Here is a 21,694-nt window from a genome sequence, read left to right on the forward strand (position 1 = left end):
TTTCTTAAATGAATTAGTACTTGAGAGTTCTAAATGTGGTTGACTTGGCGACGGTGTGGTAAAAACAAAAGTGATTTAAAGCAAATACCTCTTAAGTAACTACTTTGCAAGAATTACAACAGAACAACTCATGTATCTGTTTACAGTGCAGCCAAACAAATTAATCAATCATAACTGCAACAAAAAAAATTAAGGGGGATATCGGCAATTTACATCTGAAGTGGGAATGGTGGACCTCGCCACTAACCATAGAACTAATATATAGAGAAGCGGTTACAGAAGGTAAATATTTTGAAAGACTATGAAAAAAAAGATAACCAGTAATAGCATCATCATAGTTGAGGTTTGGTTTATTGAAAGTATTAACAATAGCAACTTAAAGCGAGAACAGTTTCACCTAGTTTCCATATTATATCAAGGTTGGAGAATCACAAAAAGCCCTTGTATTACAGGGATTGTTTCATCTCACTATAATGGCCTGGATTTCTGAGTCTCTGAATGCGTAGTACTTGTTGTGTCTGAAGAGTACTAAATGTATTTCGGCTTATCTTTGCTCGTCACTATCATGTTCATACGCTGCTACTTGAACTCGGCCCCCACAAGCTCTTATGCAGATATCCGAGCAGATGCTCAGAACAGAGTAAAGAACGGAGTCTCATTTACTGTTACCAACTAAGCAGAAGCTAACATTTTGTACCTGAAAAAAAAATTAAAACAGGAAGTGAAATTACACAGTAGATGTGTGGGTGGGTGCAAGTAAAAAAAAAAAGAAAAAAAAAGAAAGTAAGCAAGAAAAGATCCATCTCAGAAGTTGTGTTAAAAGTTGCACAGCCTTAGGAAAAGAGGGAAAGAAAAGAGGGAGTGAAGAGAAAGACAGACCTAGCCTCCCTTGTACCTACATTCTCCCATGGTGCCGAGTTGTTGGGCTGCCTTTAAATTTGTCCAGGGACAAAGCGGTACAAGGTATAATCCACCTGCCAGTCCCGTTCAGCATCAGCAGCACTCTGGCAGGAACATTCTGCCCCCCACTTAAACACAAAATACCATCAGTGCGGAACAGTAGAACCCATTCTCCTCTCCACTCTTTCTCCTCCTCCTCCTCCACTCTGGATTGCAAATGCACCACAGGAAAAAAGCAACGTGGGTGGTGTTGAAGAGAGACAGGAGAAGGAGACAAACTCAGAGACGGAAAGTGGACAGAAAGACGCTTTAGAGGCAGAGTGAATATTAGTGACAGTGGAAAAGAGATGAGCGAGGGAAGGAGATAAGATGCGGGGTGAAAGAAATGAGTCCGCTCCTTCCCCACCCTGCTCGCAGGCGGGGAGGCCCCAGGAGAGAGCCGAGATTGATCGGTTCATTTGGATTGGAAAAGTGGATCTCTCCCCCCAAAAAACTTGTTTCCTTCCAAACCAAATGACAAATGAGCCTATCGATTTGTTGTTTACAATCCGGGGTGCACAGTACCCCCTCAGCGCACATGATGGACCTCATAATGGCCAGGTCTCCGAGGTTTACCATCGCCGCTAGCCGCTAACTGACAGCTCTCCAGACTGCACAACGCCCACTACAGTGCTATGTGTATGTGTAGCCCTGTTGTTATGTCAAACACTCAGACACTCTGCTCCACGTGAAATGACAAACAAAAGCGATTCTGATAGGAACTCCACTTGTGCTCCGAAAGAAAAAAATAGGTCTAGAAAGAAGAGTGGCACAAACACTTGTGGCTACAGTCTGAAATCGCCCCTCTTCTTCTTTCTCTACCCTCAGAAACCAAATAAACCCAGCTTGCTCCCTGCAAATGTTTTGCCATTTTCAGTGAAGACAAGGAAGATGTCAGCATCAAAACATCCTCAACGTCTGCCTGTCTGCTGTGTCCAAACACAGCGTGGTTCTTGATCGACTCAGGTGGAGGATATACTGTAAAGGCGTCAGGCAATCGACAGTGTAGACTTCCTGTACCGAGCCGCACAACAAGCCTGAGGTTATTGTTTCCATGACCTTTGCTATTGATCCTCGCTGATCCTTGGAAATGTCAAGGTTAAAAACTCCACAGCTGCACTTCCTAAATACAGAACCTACACACAAACATGCACACATACAGCAAGAGGGAACAAGAGAGGGCTTTTTTAACCTAATTTCATAGTGAAATGTAATTATAAGACAACGTTATTGTGTGTGGAGTCCGTCTAATTGCAATAGTTATTGGTGTATTGCATGATGTCTGCCTGTATGAAATAATTCATAAGCCTCGTAATCATCAGTCTATTCTTCCGTGTCTTCATAACGCCATTCATTACCATCAATGGGCTTCTGCAAAGGAGATTACTTTATTGGCCGTTTTACACAAGTCTGTGTGAAATAGTCTTGTTTTGTGTTCCTCCTGCAGACACGCACATACAACATTGCTTTGTTTGTATGTGGGTCTCTCAGTAGGACATTATATAGAGTGGGCTGCTGAGCTATTAAGGCATCAGTTGGCTGGCTCAAAGGTTCTGTGTCAGTAACAGGATAATAGTCATGTAGCCACCCATATTTCGGTTAAATCTGCAACATTAAATGAAAATTTGGGCGCCCTGTAGCTCACCTGGTAGAGCAGGCAGCCCTGTTCAAAGGCTATGTTCTTGCTGCAGCAGCTGCAGGTGTGATTCCACCCCTGGCCTTTGCTGCATGTCATCCCCTCTCTCTCCCCGTTCATGCTAGTGCTACCCTCTTAAATACAGGCGATCTAGTGTTGGTGTGGACAGGGAGGGGGTCGGGGATTTTACAGTACAATGTCATGGCAGCGATTGATTACTGACAGCGATCAGCAAAGGACAATGGCTACTTCGGCCTTTTTAGTAAAGCTGCAAAAATGTAAAAACAATACTTAACACTGTAAAAAGACATTATTTGTTTTAACTTTCAAATGTTAGTGTCTAGGCTGCCCTTTGTTTAGTTGACTGAATTTAAGAAAGGTTGAATCATTAAATATTTGTCTTTTGTCTATTTTCGTATTTGTCATTTCACATTCAGGGAATAATTTCAGTTTTTAGGCAGCTCGGACACTAGCTTTTTTAATGTAAAATAATTCTTTTCTTTTTACAGTGCAAGTTTCCATAAAGGAACTCTGGGACTGATAAATTATCATCTATGACATTATTAGATTGATACTGATTGATCCATGATGTAGCTGTTTGAGGTGGAGCCAGTTTTTATTACTGTTTAAAAGGTTTTCAGGATTCCTTCAGCTTAAAGCAAGTTAGACTTAGACATTTTAAGACTTTTTAATTCTACTTAGAATTAAATATTAGATCAATATGGCAATAATGAGAAATACCTGGCAATTGTTGGCAGGTTTCCTTGGTGATTATGTGTTTCTCACTCTGCCTGTGGGATTCCACAGCCTTGATTCCCATTGTGCAGAGATTGAAAAACTTTAGTTTAAAATTCACCAAGTCATAAATGCATTGCCTTGTACCAGTCTGGGCCATGCCTCAAAAATCATGTTTTTTTCTTTATTTTGGGTCTATTTTTGTTTCATATTTAATTTGACATTTTAAAAGAATCCTGCCAAAACTCTTTAACAACACATTGTATCTTCTAAACTTACCATTTTTTTAAAAAAGTAACATGTTAATCTGATAAATACCCAGTAACTCTAGCTGTCCAATGAAGGTAGTGAAGTGAAAAGTACCACATTGCCTTCTGAAATGTGATGACATAAAGGAATAAAATAGCAGAAAGTGGAAAGTATCCCACAATCTCGCTTAAGTACAGTACTTGTGTAAATTTAGCTACCAAACAAGCAGCACCACAGCTCTTACACCTCCTTTCTTCAGGCCACCTGCAGCACAAAGACAATGACAGGAGCTATATGAGGTAAAAATGCATCCGAATCGGCAGTGGGGAAAGTTCTGATGTTAATCTCAACTTGGCAGTTTGATATAGAAAAAAAAGGGGGGGGAAAGATAGAATCAAGAGTAAAGGCAGATTGGCCAGATTTTGATCTGTAAGTCAGCACTTTTCTGGCAAGAAGTGAGGGTGAGGATGGGGTGTGTGTGGAGGGATTGTATAGGAATGAGAACTAGATTGCTTCCTGATGCAGCTGCCATGCCAGTTTGGGAGGAAATGACATCAGACATCAGAGGAGAGGTGCGCAGAATAGGCAGAGAAGAAGAGTGAAGAGAAGGATAGAGAGGGAAGGGACAAGAGGAGGGAGCTGGAGGATGGATACAGAGCTCAGCCAAGCAGTACTCTAAATACATAACTAATGTTCCTTGCGGTGCAACTAGAGTCCCGGCTCATTTATTGTCTCAATAAAGCTTGTCTGACGGCCTCTGCATCGGTTATCAGTCACAGAACCGTCTTAACTGGGTCAAGACCGTTGGGGTGGGGGTGGGGAGGGAGGGAAGGGGGGGATCAGTTCAACCTCTCCCTCCCTCTCTTTCCCTCTCGGTCTTCGGAGCAGTAGTGGTGGCAGAAAGCACAGCTGGGGCCCTGTTATCGCTCACACTTAATTGAGAGAGGTCTCTGAAATTCAGAGTACCAGGACAGATATATTTGGACCGTTTATCCTTTGAAATGCACACATGCAATGGAGTGAAGGACACCTAGTGCACTCTGGAGAGTCAAAACCCTCTTTATGACTTACTGTGTTAAATGATGCTTATTTCTGAAATTGCAGGTCAAAATATATTTTAATTGGGGTGGCATCATCACATTAATTCTCAAATGCAAATAGTTTTGAACTTTTTAGTTCATTTTAATAAAATAACAAAAATATCCACATTAGCTGCAGCCATTTTGGTTGTTTTCAAAAATACCTCATTGGCACTTCAATATGTATTTTACATGAAGTGCGAAGGGTCCGCGAGTTATCAATCATCGTATCAAACCTGCCCCATATTCGATATATGGTCGTGTTTGGCTGGAAGAAGGCCAGGTTGGCTGGATATCTGTCTGATAGGGAGGGGGACCAGATGCTTTACAGCAAATAAAACATGAGCTTGTGGTTCCCAGGCAAGTATTTCATTGATTGACTCAATATTTGTTTTATTTTTCATTCACAGCAATATGGTTAGATTAAGTTTAATGACATAACTATGAAATTATGCTCCTTAAAAATCCTTAAATTCTGCGCTTCCTTTAATAAGAACATGTATAAGCACTCTTTTATTCCCCGGCCTTTTCTGTGCTAACATCTGTCACAGGAAATTAATAACAGGGAAAAGAGAGCAGCAAAGAAAAGGTGCAATTTTGAAAGTACGCAGGATAATGAGGCACGATAAGTCTTTCTTATTAGAAGAAGAAAGGGGCCTTTAAAGAAATTAAATGAATCATCAGAAAAAGTACACTCAGAGGCAGCATTAACTAAATCGAACAACAACAGCTAGAGTGCTCTGAAAAAGTACTTTTCGTCAGTTCGGCATAATGAAATATAATTTGTTGTCCTTTTGATAAAACAGTGAAAATTGTTCCAATCTTTAAATAACAGTACATGCATTCAAAAGAGCAAACATTCCTTAACAGTGAGCAATATTTCAGAGTAGAAGTATAACCAGGTCTCTATAAGGAAAAGCGGCTATATTCAAAAGTGGTTCATGATGTAAAAAATGACTTTAATACCTTCAAAAGATGAGCAAACTAATAACGGCACAGCAACAAAATATCTTTGAAGTCAAACTTTTTTATTACTTACTGTATAACCTTTTGCATGATGAGCTTCTGTTTGGTCGTTTGCTGATAACATTTAGATTCATTTCTGCTTCTGTTATTTCTCTAAATCAAAGCTTAAAATTATTATGTGCCTGACACATTGTGAGCTTTTTTTTTTTTTTTTTTTTTTTTTTTTCTTTTTCAGGTAATTATCTGAAGCCGGGAAGTGTTTTGGCTCCAAACATCACATATTCCATTGCTATTTCATTTTGTTTTCTTGCTCTAATTATTAAATTATAATAGACTGTAGCAGCTGAATAGTCAATGAGGTCTTAGCTGGTGGCAAATAAAAATAATGAAAAAAAAACAATAAAAAACCTGAAGGCAGAGAACTTAACAGAGGCACACAGCAGCTCGTCCCTGCTCACACCGCTCTGCCTGCAGCCAGAATGAAAATGACACCAAAAGCTTCAGGCAGAGGGAGAAGCTTTAAAAATTTTCTTGGGATTATCTATAATAAATACCATGTCCTATAAATATTTTACATGCCATTTTTTTTGGTATTTAGCTGACACTTCATGAAAACAGTTTGCTGTAAGGGAACAGTTTTGGTTGAAGACAGATTTTCTGCAGATTTAGAAGCAACCAGACCCAGCAGTGAAAGAAGTATTCAGATTCTGAAAGTTATACTTTTCAAGGGAGTGTACACAAATTATTGCAAGGAAGCAGGATCGTGAAAGAGGGAGGGAGGGAGAGCCTCCTCTTGCGTAATACGTGTTTTTTAAAACTAGGATCAAATAGTTGCAAATGATGACTCAAGTGTGTGCAGTGGTTCATAACGTGTTCATTGCAAAATGTAGAAGACAGCAACTCTGACTCTGGGATTTGTTTTTTTCCATTGTAGTTAGCTGGCCAATAAAACAGACATTTCAGTTGTGTGAATGCACTCGGTCCCTAAGATTTTCTATTACACCCCAGGCTGAATTTGAATTGAGGGATTTACAGGATTCCATACATGCATGTAATCCAACATTAATTCACCCTCATTGTTAAGTAATTCACCTAATGCCATATGAGAGCTGTAAACTGAACATTTCCTACTGCCACTGCTTCATAATTATTGTGTTCAACTGACAAAAGAAGTGGCTTCTAATTTTTTTTGGTTTTGTTTGTCTTTTTGTCCCTAAGTATTACATGTTTTTACACAATAAGCAAATCTTTGAATTTTAAATATAATATTTTATGAATGGATATTATGTTTTGTGTGTCAAATCTTTAACAAAGTAACTTGTAACAATAGCTGTATGATAAATATGGGTAAGTAAATATGCAATATTTCCCTCTAAATTGTAGTGGATTTGAAATGTTTATTTATTCGATGGGCTGTATAAAGATAATTTAAAATGGCTGATATATTATCAGATTTTTAAAACTCTAATATTGGTGTCAAGCCATAAGAAATCTTTATTGGGTTGGGCTTACATGCATATATATTATGGTCTGGATAAATACTCAATTCTGATTGGAATCAGAGTGAGCATAAATTCCTGATATAGGACACCTACTAAGAAGTTTGGTGAAAAAGGTCTGTTCTCTGTTCAAAATTAATGCACTGGTTACATAATCGTATCACCATGTATCTAATATGAGTAACCTTAGCAACAGGGACACAGTCAAAGTCTCCAATTACAATTTATTTCCAACATTGAGTATTCAGTGCTTCACCCTCTGAACACCAAAGGATGTAGACTGTAAAGCCTTTTTTTCCCACTGCACAAAAAATGCTAAAACCCACTGACACCTGGCTTTTTAATATAATGGGAAAGGTTATAATCTGCATTCACACTCGTGTCAAATGGCTCTGCAGTTGCAGTGGTCACAGGTATTTATCAGCTCCGCCTCGGAACGGCATTGATGGAAACACGACACCCAGGTGAACACACTAATGTTAGCCCACTTACCAGTGAGATGCAGTGACGCACCACCACAAAATACCTTCTGTCTCTGACTAAGCAGAGCAGAGCTTAAACATCGATCCAAATAAGTCTGCACAGAGTTTGAAAGAGAGAGTTACAGATATATAAAAAACGTAATCATTGGAAAGTTTTCACAGGCCTCATTTGCTGCTTTCTGTGGTTTACGAACCGGTTTTTGGGCTTGTCCTTGACGTGACGCTCTGGTCTATTGGCAATGGAAAGAGGACCGCTGAGTAAATATTAAGCAGGTTCGCCCGTGCAGGTACACAAGCTAATTTGGGTGGAAAGGGGGGTATAACACAAGCTACAAGAATTACACTGGCCCTCTGATATATCTTACACTAAGCAATCATCTCATCGTTCACTACTCAAGATGCTACTTCAGGCTGCTGCCAAACAGTAATGTTACAACATTTGTTTGTGAATATCTTGACATGGATTTTGGCACAATGACATGGCTGGATAGCTAGCTATTCTCGTTGTTAAACATATTATCAAATTATATTTACTGTTTTCTAACCGTATGCAATGTTATTGACTTTGAATCTTGCTAAAAAAAAATGTTTGCCTTCTGACTAACAGCTGAGTGGAGTATTTCAGTTGTATTTAAGGTTCATTCTATTTACTGGAGAAGTGAACAACGTTTTCATTGCATTAGAACTGTATTAGAGGGCAATAATTGTTCCAGGTATTAGTCAAACCCTCAGGTGTTATGAAAGAAACAGCTATGGCTTGTGAGAGAAAAAAAGATTTTGATTGCAATATGCATGAAAATATAAATAAATGATCATCTTTTTTTTGTCTTTGCCAAGTGGTAAACACTCTGGCCTTCCCGTCATCAAGTAATTCCTGATAATGGACAATTGCACAAGGATCATATATGGACATGGGTACATAAACAGGGACGTATGCACACTCATTAACTACTAAGTATTCACAAAGACCAAATGACCTGAAAATAATAAGCACTAACCAGATTGGAGTGAAACAGAACGGTCTTTTATGAGCTGCCTTACACATAACAGCAATGATTATGCTCTTATCTGCTTTGGGGACTGTACTGAGTTGAATTATCATTCATGCTGTACTGCTGTTTTGCTTAATGGAATTTGTTTAGCGGGCTTTGTAAGGGAGCAAACAGGGAATAAACAGATTTATGGGGAGCTCTGCCAAGTAAAAGGTTATGCATAATTTAAGGCGGATTAGTTTGGATGTAGAGGTCAATAAGGCTAAATAGACAAGAATCATCAACATCCAGGAAGGAGAAGGGGTGTCTTGAGGGTCCGGGCCTCCACCAGCTGTACAAAGTCCTTATTAGCAGACGCAAAGGCGTGCTCACATGCATCCAGGAGCATGTATTAGCACACATTAACACACTCACACACACACCTTGCTCATACATCAGTACACACATGAGCAGTTAACAGAAGGCATACTATGGGAACTAATTATACCAGTGTGTTTATTTTTGTTGGCAGCCCAAAGGCATTGTTCTACTTTAATCTAAGTATGTCACTATGTCATTTATCATCAACTTCAATGTAGTCACCTTCATTACCGTCGGCCACATCACGATCACAACTGCCATCATAACCCATCATTACAGCACCATACTATCATGCTGCCGTGCATGTCCATTTGTCACATTTCCTCACTCCTTGCTTTGTTTACAACTTGTTCACTCAGCCGCTGATAATGGCAGTATAAGCAGAGGGTTTTTTTTTGCTGGTTTTTTTTTTCAGCTTATTATAAGTTGCCTCTGCCAGACAGCAGTTCAGAGGTTAAGATTGACAAAAAGAACTGAAGATAGTAATGATATGATATTGTTCACTTTAGTTTTGCAATCCATTTTGTGCTCTGTGTTAAAATAAGCAGCCTTTCTTGTACTATCTCAGGTTTTAAAGAACAATGTAATACCCAGTTTTAGCTCAAAAACACCTGATATGAGCCTTTATCAGACCATTTAATTAGGTTTGAGAGGTATCATGGCATTATGGTATACCAGGGTAATTAGAAATCCTAAAGGTATGTTTTTCAATAGGAGCATAATACAGGTGCTGCTCTTTCTATTAAAAACATTTGATATAGTGCATAGCATGCACCACCAGAGTTCTAGCTTTTTTGAATTCTGTGTCATTTTACACTTGATGCATGAGCAGCATGTTGTGTTGTGTTGGGTTCCTCAACCTTTTTTATCATATTTCAGTGACTGACTTTTTTCGTTTTTTTTTTACTTTTAATTTTACATTTTGACATTTAATCTGTCATCAGTAGAGTAGAAATACATGGTTCAAATTACAAATGAAATGCAAATATTTTTTCTGTATCAGAGTTTTGAAAAGGGTAATTTGTGTCCGCCAGCTGCTTCTGGGTGTCAGGGCTTTAGCATTCACTGCTGATGTACTGGTGTCTCAGAAGACACTGGGGTAAAATGATCTCTTTCCCACAGACTCCTGTTCACACCAACATTTCCTCCCCTGGCTCACAGTGCCTTTGGGCTCTCCTCCTCTGTGTGTGTGTGTGTGTGTGTGTGTGTGTGTGTCTAGGTGGACTCACGTGCATGCGTATATGTCCACAATTCAGGAGTTGCTGTTGGCGTACGGCTGTGAGGAAATGTCAGAGCACATCTGTGAATGAACGATATCAGCAGTACCTGGTGGCCTGAAGACACACACATGCACACACAGTGAAGAAAAGAAAGCCTGGAGCAATGGCACGCCACAAAACCTGCCAGTTATGCACCTAGCATAAATAGTACGTGGACAAAGGAGGATGTAGCTGGAGGGCAGCACTGTGGCAACTGGACTTCAGTGTAGAGGTTTGGACGTGGGGGAACAAAGGAAGACCTATTATGGTGTTTCAGGTTTTTCATAGTAAAATTCATAATCCATTGTTGCCTTTATATATCAAAAAAGGTATTAGAATTGGTTTAAAAGGACTGTCATATTTCGTCATACAACTACTGATTTTAAAAATTACATTTCTAATTATTTTTATTTTCTGTTATTAAGTAAGTATGATATTTAAATAATCAAAGTGAATAAAACAATGATTATAGTTACCACTACTACTACCTCTCAGGAAGTGATGTTGTAATTACAGATTAGTGTATCTGTAAAGATACATACTACAGTTTCTATAAACTAAAGTGTGAGTTTCCAATGCCTGCCTGGCAACCTTAGGATATGAGTGAAATAAAAGTATAATATCCTTTTTCCACCAAAATCAGTGCATGTACCCAGGTTTTTTAAACACCATTAAACCTGCTAATAAATAGGCCATAGACTGCCTTTGCCAGTAGAATAGAACTGTGTACACAACTCTGTAGCAGACAAGTATGCCTTTCTGTGCAGGTTTTTAAAAAAAATTTTTTACTTCTTTTTTTCCCTTCTGTCACGGTGGATGTCACAGACAGGCCTGAACACAGGTTAGTAAACAGGAGAAATATGAGTAGAAGCAGCATGGAGGCCAATGAAAATTTTAAGGCGGCTACTTCTTTTTCTCTCTGACTTTTTCAGTGTTTCTTTCAAAATCAGTGCAGACTGATTTGGATCAATATTTGAGTGCTGCTTTGGTGGAGACAGTATTTTTGTCAGCACATCATTGCATCAAGCAGGTTAAGGGGCCTAAATTAACGTGTTGACCTGGGTGTTGTGTTTCCATCAATACCGATTAGAGTTGGAGCCAATAAATACTATGATTACTGCAGTCAATTGACACGGGTTTGAACACCAATTAAAACATTTCCCATCACAGTAAAAAAGCCAGATGTTAACAGGTGTTACCAGGTTTTGTGTGCAGTGGAAAAGGGACTTTAGTGAGCTTTAAAGGTGCTGCTTGCCAGATTTCTTTCCCCTGGAAATAGAACTTTATGCTAAGCTAGGCCAATTGTCTCCTGTCTGTAACATTACACTTTAAGAAGCAGAGCAGTATTGATATTCACATCTTATTTTTTCCAAGTATCACGAATGTGTGATCCGGTGGCACCATCAGGAGTAATGGCCCCATATTGAAACATTTACCTTGTTGGAATGAAGCAAACCGCCATCATAAATTTTGGCATTTTTGTTTGAGCAGGCAGCAGGAAAGAAGAAAGTAAAGAAAATACGAGAGAGGGTAAAAAGAGAGACAGATGGAGAGCAATAATCTGTTGCAGACTGTAACTTTAATTTGAAAACTGAGAACCTTAATTTCTGTCTTGACTGTTAAAGTGAACCCAGTTGTAAAGCATCATCGTCTTTTCCCATTAAAGATGTTAATTTAGCACATCAAACAATTGTGAGGAAGCAGTTATCTCTGTTTTGGAAAATGTGAGCCATGAACATCACATAAAAGCCTCTCTCCCTTTTTTCTTAATGTATTCAAAATGTTTGAAATATCAAAAGTTTTATATACCCTACATCCATACGGGAGGCATATAACATGCACTCTTGCGTTCATTACCATAGATGTTCTATTCGTGTTGGTAGAAGATTATTAGGTGGCTTTCTCTTAAGCACACACAAAAGTCGACACCCACACATGCATGCACAGAGACACAGGGCTGAGGTCTGGAAATGTCAGTCAGCATGCTATCTCATTATTTCTGCCTCTTGAAGTTTCATGAGTGCAGAGGAGCTATTTGGGACACAAATTCACTTCACCAAAAAACCTCGGGCTTTTTTGAAAAGGGGCTTGACAGCTTTTAGTGTGCAGATACTCATCAGGGCCGCCAAACGGGTGGAATAATCTTATGAAAATCAGGCAAGCAATAGACTGGAAAGAAGCATAGGAAGGAAAAAAAAAAAGAAGTGAAGAGGGAAAAACAGATGACGAGGAGAAAGTAGAAATAGAGGGCAGACGTAAGAGCGCAGAAAGAGAAAATAGTGGTTGTGAGGGAGAGGGGGAGGTGAGGGGGAAAAACAAGACAAGGGAAAATTAGCTTGAGAGGAGATGAGCTGAGAGGAAAAGGGGATAGAGAGCTGGTGGCTAATGACAAAGCGCAGGGATTTATTTCTTTGCATTGGGTTTTTCCCTTTCACATTCCTCTGAGCCTCCTTCTAATTCCTGCCAGGCTCGATTCAGGTTTAGGGAACATCTGCCTACCACGGCAGGTCAGATAGTACAGTTAATTATCCGGATAGTAGATCCAGTGTAAAAGAAGACATGGGAGGGGATTTCCATGATGAAAGCAAATCTTGGGGTCTTAATGGCACTCAGACGGGCTTTTTTCGAGCCATCTTTTGTTTGACTTTGTAGCCTGACATGTCAGCAAAGAGATTATTGTGTGTGTCTCTGAGGGTATGTTTTCATATACAGAGCAATTGCTCATTATGTGTGTGTTGTAGCTTCTTCGTTACTTAGCCGACATCCTGATTCCCACAAATTTAAATTAAGTGCCCTGCAGAATAACAGCAACCACAAAACATGGCAAGGATGCTGTTTTTGTGCATGCACATGTGCATTTTTACACACTTATAAGAAGAAGTACAAGAGGAGAAAATTCTGATAGATTCATAGTACTCATCTGTGAAATGAAGACACAGTGAATTTGCTTAAAAGGCTATTTGATCTGCCATTACTGGGCACGGGGAGGCCTGAGCAGTACATCGATGCATTAGAGAGGCGAAGGTGGGCAGAGGTGTCAGCGAATTGACAAATAGCAGAAAGAAGATGCATATGAATGCCTACGTGTGTGAGGTGTGTGTGTGTGTGTGCGTGTGTGTGTGTGTGTGTGTGTGTGTATGAGCTCCATTTTGCAACCAGCTTAATGTAGGGAATCAGGAGTGATGTTGATTTGCTTCTGTCAGAAAGCAGTTCAGTTTTGCTCTAGGGATGAAATATCAGAGCAGGTTTCCATTTTGAACTGGTTCCTCGTTGTCCGATTCTATGGAATTACATGCCTCCATGCCCATGGATCCCTCCTATCAATGTTTTTAGATAGGGATGCAATGATTGTGAAATTCTCGTACAATAGTGATATTTCTTGTTGTTGTTTATTTTCATTTTGTAAATTCTTCTTTGGCCTTTTTTGTCATGGAAACAAAGAAATCCTCATCACAGAAAGGAATAACAGAATGATTTGAAAGTCATTCAATTCTTCATAACACTATCTTTGAATTAGCACAAATTCAATTGTTCATATTTATGAAACAACCTTTCAAAATAATCCTCTTTAACTTTTTTTTTTTAAAAAGAACTGCTACAAAAGTCTTTTTACTCCTTCAAACAACTGTATTTTTATTAACGTTTATCGAATTATTTGACAAACAGGATGATGGCAGTCAACAGGACAAATATGAGCTTATAACGTTGCATGGCCAATAATTTGGCACATGCCTACTTTCAGACGAATGTGCGTGCACAATGATTAAGCCCAACATCATGAGATGTGCAAAAGTCACAAGATCAGATCGTACAACAACAAATCACCTGAGGCGTCAAATACATTTCACAAGAGTACTTGACAACAGCTCAAGTTGTAATATTTGCTAAATGTTCATACCATCCAAGATAGGAAATACTCTTAATATGAGGAAGCATATGTCAATACAGCATGACCTGGAAGTGCCGGAATGATGATGTTTTTGACACTAGGCGAGCACAGCATCCCTTCCCAGTAGCGCTGCTGGCATGTCGTCCAGTCAGTCTCCCTCAGGTAAAAGTCTCTTTATTAAAATAACATTTAATTAATGACAATTGTTTCCTTGACAAAGACAAATCCAAATGAAAAACAAATGCTTCCACCTAATTAATATATTCCCATTTCATTTAGATGATGACAGCCAGACTAGGGCTGCAGCTACCGGTTTATCTCGTGCTTCCGCAGGAAAATCCAGCATTCACCCTTTTCAAAGGAAGCACTGTTGTTTAATAATCAAATGTTTAAAATGTGATGTAATGATATTACCTATTTTTTAGTTTTATTCTTGGGTTATTTAAATTGCGTGGTGATGAATGTTCTGTTGAGCGATTAAGATAATAAAGTTGCTCAATAATGACCAATAATGTAATCTACAAAGAATTGGATCAGTACAAGGAACCAATAGTGGAGTTGGTATCGATAAATGCGTGTCAGTCCACATCCCTAGTTTGCAAAGAATCATACAGGCCTACAGAGATTTGTAACACCACCACACTAATGATTTTGATATAAAACACAACCCTTTAAGAATCCTGGACGCCATGACTAATTTGACAAAGTAATATAAACCGTACATAAACATAGTTCACATATATATATATATTTATAGAAAATAAATGTCCAACCATATCTGGTGGCCGACATCTGCAGCCTTCGCCACACTGCTGATTCTGCTTCCTGCCCAGACCATATCTGATCTGTACAGTTTGTAATTATCTTAGCACATCTTCTTATCTCAGCACCATCTCTTGAAGAATGCTGCACTGCATTTATTACACAAGATCCAATCTGTCTTTGGGTCTACTTTCTGTCTTTTTCATCCGATTTCTTACTATCTTCCTGCCTGTGCTCTCACTTTCTCTCACACACATACACATACACACACACACACACACATCTTTCTCCTGCCATCTCAGGCTTGGCATGGCATTAGACAGAATTTATTAGGCCAAGATGCTGGCTGTTGACATGAGTGTGATCTCCCATTTGGAGGGAAGATAAGTGTCCCATGGAGGGTGTAATAATGTTCTCTCCTTCTCTACTCCTTATCTCCTGCTGATGAAACCACAGCTGATACCTTCCCTTACACATAGCATCAAACCTGTGTGTGTGTGTGTGTGTTTATTTCTGTCCACGTCTGCCTGTGCTCACTGGTGTGTTTGTGGCTGGTTGCCTTCATGTGTGGGTGGGTGTTTAAGGGATGTTTTGATTTCATATCACTCTTGAATCTTATACATTTCAACACAAGCCACTGCCCTCACACCAGCACAGCAGTGATATGGTCGAATGGTAACAGATAGTGTCACTATCAAAAGATGTTGCTGGGAGATGAGTTTAGTTAGTGGCGTGAATCCAAATGTTACAGATAAGGGCCGTGTCTTGACTTGTCTTTACAGTGTCCAGTAGCTTATATAATAAATCACAGTTGTTGGATCAGTTGCCACATTAGAAAAGAAGCCCACCATTCTTTGCATTTTCAATCACACTGTCTGGCTAGTAGGTCCAAAGTAATATGAACAGACATATCATTGACATACAAAAAAAGAAATGGTGAAAAGCAAGTAGCTCAATTGGAGTTGTAATTTTGCAACAAAAGTGGTTTTACAATTTGTTGTTTTCATGCTTGTGCGCCAGTTCTCTACTTATTTGAATATATTGTAAAAAATTGAATCTGAGCTTCATCCAAGAACCACCATAGCTGGATATTAAAGCCCCACTATGCCAAAATGTGGTTAAATACACAGCTTTTATTTATCACTCGAGCCTTTACCATGTTTTTGCCATATTACGCCATGTAATTCAACCATGATTTAGTTGAAATAATTAAGGGTTGGGGCCTACTGAGCATGCAGATGGATAGCAAAGAAGTGGATTGTGCTGCAGAAGTAGTCAGAGAAGTTTCTTTGGATTTTGATACTTTGATTTTACTGTGAAACTGGGTCACTTGAAATCCTTTGTACTTTACTGTGAATCCAAGCTAACAACAGCTGACATCACCACAAAGGAGCATGCTACAAAGTTTTTAGAACCACCTTTTAATGTCTACAGGTGTGAGTGTTTGATACTGAAAATATTGGGTTTGGTGGAGTATTCCTTTGATTTCTGGGGTACCTTGAGAGGAGGCCAGCAAGCTGAAAATAACAAAAAGTTGTTATGGCTACGAAACTTAGATTCAAATTTGTTCTTGATTGAGCTCTAAATATGAATATTTTACCCAACAGAATAATGGTATTCATTATCTAGGGACAGTTTTAATCCAGGACCCTTAATATAATATTTAAAGGTTATTGTTATAACCTTATGATGTCATTACAGCAAATGTGGAAATCTCTTCCGTCAACATGAGGTCATCTGTGCAGTCACATTTTTAAATCTGACATCATTAATCCAACACAGCTGCGATCATAAAGATCTCAACAGCTGCAACCCTTATGCTTGTTTTATCAGCTTGAGGAGTTATGTCAAAGAAATAGTTGTAGTTATCGTAGTTATCGTAGTTCTGTGGATCAGGTGCATTCGAGGCACAGTTGACAACATCTCTAACACACATGCAGAGAGGAGTGCTTGTACACACACATAACAGCATTCATTCCCTCATTACTATTATTTACCTGACAGGCCTATACATCTTCATCAGCTGAGGGTCACCCCACTAGATGGTAATTTAGGAGCATAACAAAACCGGTTAGTGAATTGTGTAAGTGACCTTGCTGACAATGTGATAAATTCACAGTAATGGATTAAATAAGAAAAGGAAGGGAAAAAAAATCTTGAGAACACTGCCAAACCTTGGGCTATTACAACTGACAAGTTTTTCCTTTCACCTCAGCGAGCGGTGTGTTTCCAATATGTCCTCTAATTTTCTCGTCTGCTCTCTCGCTTCCCCTTTTAATTTACCGCTGCTGAGGTACAGCTGGTTGTAGATGCAGATTCGGAACACTTTCTTGTCCTTTGGATTTACATAAAATGGAAATTCGTCTTGGGCACTGGGATACTTCACACAACACGTCAGGACAAAGCACACAAAAGACAAATTCCAAATAATAAATAAATATGTGATAAAATGTTAGAGAGATAAAATAGCTTCTTTAAAAAGAAGAAGAAACGAGGGCTAGGGGAGTCACAGTGTGAATGAGTTTTGGGGTGAAGTGCTTAAAAACACTTGTGAAAATAGTCAGTGAATGGAATAAAGGATGTCTTGAACTTGAGACTAAGTGTGCAACTTGAAGGCAGCATCTGGTGTGCTGATTTCGAGGATGGTTGGAGTCACAGGAAAACTGGATTGCTTTTTTTTTTTTTGCAGTTGAGGCCTGTCTCAGTTCACCTGTTTTGCTTCATTGTGATCTTCCCATACCACGAAATAAGATTAGTCAATAATTCATGGTCAAATGTGAAAATTTGTCCCAGAGGGTGGAATTCGTTCTCAGTTTCTGTTGCCAGTGACCAGCTCATTTCTCTGCCCTTTATGTTGATTGGTTTGTACTGTAGGTAGAACCTATTTATCTGCCGTCATTCTGTATTCTTGACACAGCTTGTGACCTTTGGGGTCTAAGAAGGCTCAAGATGTCTTGCCAGTAGGAGGTTCTGTTTGCGCCCTGCAGGATAATATCATCAGCATTCATAATGAAGTAGAGATCACTGCTGTCAGAATGCACAACATTTATGTTGATGTAGAAAAGCAAGGGGAATAGATTGCATCCTTGAGGAACCCCTGAAGGGACAAGACAGAGAAAGATGGTGTTCGGAGTGTGCTTGAAACAAACCAGTTCGTAAGAAGTGTGGTCTAACCACATGTGAGGGCAAAGGTTATTATTGCTTTTTTAAACTGCCACACTCAAAGGTGGGATGAAAGGTCTGCCATCACAGTGGGGGGTGAAATGTAATAAATGTTAAAACAGGGATAAGGGCACAGACTTTTGGACAGTCTTTTCTCGACAGTGCTCACATGGTTGCAATAGGTTTTAAGCCCAAAAAGTGATGGAATTATTTGTGCGGGGAACAAGGTTCAGCAAGTAACTTTCAAAATGTACTATATTTCTTACTGGTATTACTAGTTGCTTTCATTTGAAAGTTAAGTTATTATACAATTTAGGGGGATATCTAGAATTGGACAGCCAAAGATTCACTCAGTTGATAAACTGCATGGAGTCCATGGCAATAAGTATGTGTCAGTACTGGCAGCAGAATGGGGTTATGTATGCTTAGCTGAGTGCTATAATGAACTTCTGTAACATTCAGATCTAGAAGAAAAAAAAATATTGCTGACAAAAATTAAATAGTTTTCAGATATTTGATCTATTTGAAAGTGCATTGTTCCCCACATGTAACTTTGCCCCTGAAGTGAAAATATTCGAGTCACACATGTTTTAGTTTGTTTTTGTGCTGCTAGCCTTGAGGCAAACTACTCTACAGTAGAGCCAAGTAATTCAACCTCAAGTAGCATGTCAGCAAAATGCACTCAACAATAATAATGCCTCATATTGGTGTCAATTTCAAGCTCACTCTTTACTGTGCTGACACAGTGCTCAGAGTACTTCCATTATTTAGCCATGTAGTGCTTGAGAAGGTAGACATATTTCATGGATTGACTGATGTATTGATATTGTTTATGGTGAACAGATATCAGTATTGCATACAGCGCTCACTGATGATCTACATGCGGGGTTATGACAGCTACTGAAGGTGCCCTTAGAGCAAATTTATAGATATGGAAGCGAGCACCATTCTCTCATACTTTAAGGGACCCAGTATGCCATGAACGCCATGGCAAAGAGACTATGATGTATGTTTGGCCTATAATTCATTCTGGGTTTAACTGTTATCCATTTAAGAATGCCATTTTCCATCCATAAATGCATACAAATATGAGCATGAATGTATGTATCTGTCTTTCTTTATCTTGCCCATATTCTGTTACGGTCAAGAATGTTATCTAGATATGCTTATTCTTCGTCTTCATCCTCTCTCCTATCTCAGTTCATCTCATATCCTTTTCTGTCTTTGTGATTTACATACGCTAGTGGTCAAGTGTTGCTTACTTTTTATCCTTGAACCCTTTTTAATGCAATGTCTGATTTGTGAAGATTTATATAGCCGACCTGAGACGCAGGGCTGTGATTACACACGTTATCTTGAAAGTTTTTTTTTATTATTATTATTATTACACCAAAAGCACCTCATTACACCACATACATAATGACCCATAAATTCACTTTTTCTTCTCGTCTTCTTTTCCCAACAGACATTACTTTGATAAACTCTGCTGAGTTTATGTAGAGCAAAATCATATTTGTTTACAAAAATGTTTGTTTACAATGAAATCTCCACAGGGTATGTTTTGGAAGTGGCAGGAGGATTGTTTTATTATTTTGAGATGTGATTGTTTTTTTCTGGCTGTTGTGGTTTAATGAAAATTTGTGGTCCTTTGGCATCTTTTTTCAAATGCTCATTACCTCTCATGTCTGATTTTCTGTTACTACTTGTCTGCTGTTGCTTTGGAGCATACTGAAATTATTGCTGATATCCTTGTTGGAGTTTAAGATGGTGTCAACAGGGAAGTGGCTTTTTTTCTTTTTGACTTACCCCCAAATTCCTGACAGTTGAACTCAAGTACACCCTCAAAGACAACACCTGTCATGTTCCAGGATTAGCAGATTTAAAGTGTTTTTAAATACAATGATATTTATCACTGTTGACTATATAAAAGTGGATATTTTTACTGTATTTGTTTTGTTAAAGACATATTGACTGTACAGTTGTCAATGTTTAGACTCTTGTTTTAGGATATCTGGTGAAGTTTTGCAGAACCATGTATCCCTTTAGGCCAATCATGAGGGGCTGAATCATAAGTAGGCCGAAGTGGAGTGTTTTTTACCTGCTGCACAAACTGTCTTTGTAGCATGTGGTTGCGTGCCAGCTTGCTGTGTACAGATTAGTTTTGCCAAGTTCTGCTGCATCACAATGACAATTACTAAAATCCTTATGACGATAACTGATTTCAGAACTAGTGTTTTGACCAACAAAATGTCAGGTTTTGGTCACCGGTCAGAATCACAAAGCTGACTGTTTTGCACACATGTTCAAGAATCACAATTAACAAATGCATAAAAGCCAGATATGTAGCTTGTCCTTATGCTAAACAGCAAATACTACATCAAACATTAGACCTGACACTATAATTATGGCGGTCATGTCCATATATCTTATGACATTGCCCTTTGTGTGTACATGCGTTAGTTCTTTTTTTTTTTTTTCCAATTAAAATTGCTATTCTTCGGAATTAAATGTTCATTGTTTTTGAAAGGGTGTACTTGAGTTATTTTGCTAATGTGTTATCTTTATATCAGTTGCATAAAATGTCCTTTGACATTGTTTATCGCAATTATTTCTGCGACAAATTATCATCAAACAAAGGTAGTTATCACAATGGCCTATGTGACATTCACATGTTGCAGTAAGAGGTATTGTCCTGTCACTAGCAGCTCCTACTGATTGGTATGAATGCTTTTTCCATGGGTCAAGCATGTATAAGAACAGAGCAAAGCTCGGGGCACAAACTCCTCGCTGTTGGGTAAAAGATACTCAGGCTCAGGTGTAAAGCTGAAATCACATGGCAGTGTAATCCTCCACACATCAGCAACTGAGGTTGGTAATAAGACCAACAACACGAGGTAACAGCAATGGCACTTTTGGGACAAAATGTGAACAATTGCATTGCAGCTGCAACATCACTTTCCCCCAAACTGAGAAACCTCAGATTTAATTGTCACTATATTTATCATCGTTATCTTCATGTCTCAGTCTGAAGCCTACAGTACAAATGAGTGTAATACCTGCTCAAGCCTGGGGCTTTTCTGTGAAATGTAGAAACTGAAATACAGCAGAGCTGTACTGTACTTGAGTTAGTACTCCAAAAAATACAAATTTCACATCATGACAAAGTCTTGTGGAATGCATTAAATGTCAGATTTTTAAACCTGTGTATGAAATATGAGAATATTTCTTCTCTTGTGGTAAAAGATACAAAATATTTCGTCCCATTTAAATGTTGCAGAATGCAGCTTGCTAAATATCATTTGTGATGTTTGATTTTATTTACCTGACTGATCGCAGCTCCCTCCATCTGTCTGATTCTTTCCATCTTTCCCTCATCGCTCATCCCCTGCTCCCGTATCTCTCAATTGTCTCTTTACTTCATTGCTCTTCATCCACCTGCATTTCTTATCTTTTCTCTAACCCACCCCTCTACATCCCTCCATCTTTTAACTCAATTTAAATGTATTTCAACATTTTTCTCAAATCTCCCCTTTTCCATCATTTTCCATCATGTTAAATCTTTCTCCATATCTGTCTTACTCCATCTGTCATCCCTCAGCCCACTCACTCCATTTTAATCATTACATCTCTGCATCCACCTCTCTCTATCATTTCTCTCCATCTGTTTATCCCCGCTATTTTTTCT

The 21,694-nt window shown here is 38.8% G+C and overlaps 1 protein-coding gene across 4 annotated transcripts in view; it reads left to right on the top strand.

The window, feature by feature from the left end:
• The window catches only part of tafa5a (TAFA chemokine like family member 5a), a 329,946-nt gene that overhangs the window by 285,644 nt on the left and 22,608 nt on the right, over positions 1–21,694 (top strand). The gene's annotated exons all lie outside the window — the stretch shown is intronic.

Source organism: Plectropomus leopardus, chromosome 22 (assembly GCF_026936395.1).
Source record: "Plectropomus leopardus strain MGB_pleo_1.0 chromosome 22, ASM2693639v1, whole genome shotgun sequence".
NCBI lineage: Eukaryota > Metazoa > Chordata > Actinopteri > Perciformes > Serranidae > Plectropomus > Plectropomus leopardus.